At 36.5% G+C, this 4,952-nt stretch overlaps 1 long non-coding RNA gene across 1 annotated transcript; it reads right to left on the reverse strand.

Moving 5' to 3' along the window:
* Nucleotides 1–4,501: 4,501 nt before the first annotated feature.
* LOC139785281 (uncharacterized) lies at nucleotides 4,502–4,952 on the reverse strand. The gene is made up of 2 exons (XR_011721873.1): nucleotides 4,735–4,952; nucleotides 4,502–4,632 (listed from the first exon to the last, which is right to left on the reverse strand). It is a non-coding gene; the product is annotated as an uncharacterized lncRNA (long non-coding RNA).

A 4,952-nucleotide genomic window follows, 5' to 3' on the forward strand; every position in this document is an offset into this window, starting at 1 on the left:
TGGGCAACATCTATACGAATGTAACAAGAAGGTACTTCTCTATCTTCCCATATGTTATCGGCATAATCATCAATGTTATTATAATTAGTGAATGCTTGAACGACAGCAGTAAGCAAGGCTGTTGATGCATCACAAGTTACCTCTCGCGGAAAAGGAGCACCACTTTGAATCCATTGTATTAACCACATCCAAATCGCTATTGTAGTATGCGATTCACTTAACATTTGCGTAACCGGATATTTTGCTTCAGATGAATTAACTATGCAAGTATAAAGGAATATATGTTTCGAACGCGATTTATTGTGATAAATTATTTTCTTAATAATGCTACCGGTAGCATCAATAGCTATAGAGGCTGGCTCCGTAAATGTATATTGTCTGTAAGTATCAAGCTGATATTTTAACCAATATATTGTATAAAAAGGATCCAGTCCTATGTTGTGAATAATATTTGTTAATACAGTTCGTTTTGCTACAGCTAACGATATAATTGGATTTTTATCAAAAATTTGTGAATCTATATATTCGTGTACCGCACTACGGAGAGCTTGTTGTTTATACAAATGAGGAGGTTCACAATCGCCCGGTGACATTATTTTTGCAGCTGTTTTAGTTCTATAAATCATAGCGGTTTCATTTTCTTTATATAATTTTTCACCTATTTCAAGACGTATGGGATTTCGTAAATATCTTTTACTGCAATTTCCTGATCCTTTTGTTACCGTGCATTTAATTATAATAGATTTACTGTCTGTAATATTTTCCGCAATTCCATTTATAATACTACCGCAATTGCACTTTCCGCATATTGTTAAAGTATTATTGAAAATCTTATTTCTTTTAAATTGGTATCCACATTGCAATTTACATGCTTCCCATAATTTTGTTGTAATTGCATCTTGCCATTTTCCTGCTTTTAATACTTGGTATTGTCTAAAAGTTGACTTGGGTCTTTTCTTTTCCGTTTTTGAATACTGTTTTGTCTCTATAAGATTGTCGAATTCATTTCTATTAAATACAACATTTATTTCGCTACGTTCCGATTCTTCATCTAATGAAGACAAAGTTGTTCTTGATGAATTGGCAATACTAGCATCCAAAGAACTAGTTTTCGAAAGATCTTTATTTATTTCCAATTTTGATCCGATTGTCATATCAAGCAAGATGCTTTTTATATTGTAACGATTATTTACAACAAGGGTATATACAGCATGCGGTTGTATTTGTCCTATTTCTTTTGATATAGTTACCCATATCTCGTTATGCTTGGACATGATTTTACCTTGGCTTGTTACAATTTCTTGCGCATAGCAGAGAATAGTACGCTTGATGACTTCTTCGTTCAATACACGCGGTCTTCCTCGTTGAAGTGCCATATCGTAATGAACAAATTTTTACTTTTACTGTCCACTTTTACTCGAAACTGTTCACTTTTACTCGAAACTGTTCACTTTTACTCGAAACTTCTTTTTAGCGAAACGGACTTGCAAGACTAAACGACAACGTAAGCTCTCTCGATAGACTGATTACCGAAACTATGGAAATCTCTCTTATATAGGGACAGATCAAAAGATATTAACGATGCCGCGTGTTTTGATCTAAGCTCGCGGCGCGGCTTTATGATATTTGATGAAATACAGGCTGCAAACCAATTTCAATAATTTAAGAGTAACCGAGATACATGTAATCGGTGTATCGGATCTCCACAAAAGTACATTATTTTCTTAAGCGGCAGTTTTTATATTGTTTATTGTAAGCCGCGCTGCAACTCACAAAGAGGTGGCCGATTCAAGCCGCGATAGTTCCCCCCCTCCCCCCACTTACAAAGAGGTGCCGCGTGCCGACAGTTGTCATAATAGACAGCGTTTATACGTGCGTAAGTGCAATATTGCATGTATACCAATAGTAAAACCCCGATTTGCCAACGACCAAAGTTCATGAGCATGGATTACAATTTGCTCAAAACCGTGACATATGCATGATGCAAAAAATCCGTGTCATTTTGAGACGGTGTCAAATCGTGCTTTGTTATAATCCTCGCCGGTGTGTTGACCTACGACATGCCTCTTCTTGCAAGACCTTCCATATCGTTGCTGTGCATGTGTCGTGTCGATAAGATCGTCAAGTTTTCTCGCAGAGAGTATTCATTATGTACATGGCTCTGTATTCCACGTTATTCAGACCGAATGGTGAGTTTCCTAAGGAATCTTTTTAATATCTCAACATTAATTGAACAAATTTACAGATATGGATCAATTGGTCTATGTTTCTGATACTTTGAATCGGTAAACTCACCATACGGTACGGAGAACGTGTAACTTAATTTCTGTAACTGCCGCTGAAGATGGCTCAAAACTGAGCCGAAACGTACGGATCGATGTAATGTATCAAAACGACGAATAAATCAGTTATTTCTGATATTACGCACTGTGATCTGCCTCTGACCCTCATAGCCTTGACTTCTCCTATTTTAATCTCGAGGGTCCTCATATTACTTTATTTATTATTTTGACTTTTCTTTGATAAAATTTATTATGTTCTTTGAAGGAGTATAAATTCTTCTTTCGAGTACATGATAAAGACTCTTTCTAAAATTTGTACATTTTAAGACTATTATCAAGAAAATATTCTTTCTTAAAGACAACCGTTACTTACTAAAAGAAAAAAAGTAAATTGAGTAATCGCTTTTTTAAGCAGTAGGGGAGACCGGGGCTAAAAGGTCAACGGGGTTGAAGCGTCAAATCAAATATCTCGGAACCTGTATATTGTGTGAACTCGCTATTAACATTGTAAACGCTGCTTATGGTACCCATGTGACCAACGGAGTTTCGGCAGGTTACCTGCCGTATTATGATTTTTACGAGGACAAACGTGTTTTCGGAAGGTGAAAGTTACATTTTCTGCGCGTGGAAATTTTGTAATATCTGCAATAATATTTGCTCTCCAATCTCGAGGTACGTGATTATAAAGAGTAATGCATGCTGAACACGAATCCAGTGTAGTTTTTTCATTATCGTTGATGTCTAATATTTCGTGGGCGATCAAACCTGAAACTTGTGTTTGGGGCTAATCGGTCAGTAAGCAGTCCAGATGCATTTCCAAGGCATTTCCAGGCTCATTGCATATGGAATATGGATGAGACGGGAATTACAACCGTTCAGACACCGAATAGAGTCATCGGACGTCGAGGAGTGAAACAAGTCGGGCGAGTGACTTCTGCGGAAAGAGGAACCCTCGTAACTATTTTTTAATAATGTTTCGCATAAAAATTTTAAATAAATTTTTATATTTTTCTCTTAAAAAACAATTATTAAAATGTATTCTATCATTTTTTAGGATTAGATGTACGTATATGTATTGAAAATGCAGTGTGACGTTTAAACCCCGGCATTTTTGAGATTTCAATTTTTCCACCGTTGTCGTTTTTGCTCTATACCGGTTAAACAAAGCGACGTAGACAAAAATTTCCTATATAAATTTTGTAGCTAAAGGTTCACTCTTTACAGTGGTATACCACATTTAACTAAAATTATTTATTTTGTTGTTAAAAATCGGCACCGAAAAAAAACTGACCTTTTAGCCCCGGTCTCCCCTACAATTGATATTTTCCTGTGTATGCATGTACACACGTATGTACATACGTACGCACAAAAAATTTTTCTATGCTGTTAGAAAATTTTATTTCTATTTAAAAAAGGCGAGAAACTATCATCGCTCAGGACGGGGGCCCGGCGTTACGCGCCGCTCGTGCGTAATCATCGCCGCTTGTAGAAAACAACTGCCCGCGCGCCGACCGCAGGGCGGCCGCATCTCGCCGCGCGCTTGGATTTGGCGGTGGGCCGGGCCAATACGGCGATTTTTAATCATTAATAACTCATCAACTATTGCGAAAATTGCAAAATGGTACATGACTTTTCGACTCAGTTTGGCTCGCTCTATCTAAATATGAAAAAAGTACCAAACATTCTGGAACACCCTGTATAAATGATGCTGCTGCATCTTGAAAATCTTAATCTTAATCTCATAAACAAGAGGTTTATTAGTATAAAATATACAATTTTAACCCTCAAACGACTCCGTGCTTTTTGGCACCTTAAAAGTACTCCGTCGGGTCCTTTTTGCCTTTCGACTTATAAATAATATTAAATATCATTCAAAAAATTCCGCAAAATTCATGGATATTCTTTGAACTTTCCTCTTTTAAGCTGTGATGTTGGTTTCCAAAAATTTTTTTTCTTTAATAGTTTTTTTTTAGTTATTAGCATAAAGAAATTGAAAAAAAGTGATTTTTTTAAAAATTCATAATAAATATAAAAAATGAGTTAAAAAAATTTTCAAATACAGTTTCTTACAGGAAAAGAGTTGCTCTTTCCGATGGTAACGGTCACAATAGCGTAGGATCAAACCAGATATCCTATTTCACTGATTGAAAGTTGGCAATTTTCAAGTGGCGTTTTCACGTTATTTCAAGGAAAATAAGGGCTGTAAGAGAACAACAGCATGTTTTTATCAATTTTTATTATAAGCAATCGGTGCAACAATTAACGCGGTGATCGTCGCAGACAAATTTACCGCACAAACCACAACATTGGTTTGTTTTCCTGTCGCTTGTGGAGGGGCAATAGGTTATGCCTAGAACATATACACCAAAATGCTTGAAAATGCGTCAAAACTATGAAAATTAGGTGATTTTCAAGAAAAAAAAAGTTTGGAAAAAAGTGCATTTTTACTTACGTAAAAGACTCCGTCGGGTCCTTTTCGACCTTTTGAGATTTGTTCTCGCTGGCATCCGGAGACAAATTGACAGACCAAGATGTCCTTGCGCGTGAAGGACCCTCCTACCCTAAAGTTTTTTTACGTACACAATAGATGTCGCCACTGTTCCGGATTCAAAAGATATTCAGGATCGTATTTTTCGGGTGGACGAAAACGACCCGACGGAGTACTTTGAG

The sequence above is a fragment of the Temnothorax nylanderi genome, unplaced genomic scaffold (genome assembly GCF_030848795.1).
Source record: "Temnothorax nylanderi isolate EJ_2023f unplaced genomic scaffold, tnyl_v1.0 TNYL_tig0769_pilon, whole genome shotgun sequence".
In the NCBI taxonomy this organism is placed as follows: domain Eukaryota; kingdom Metazoa; phylum Arthropoda; class Insecta; order Hymenoptera; family Formicidae; genus Temnothorax; species Temnothorax nylanderi.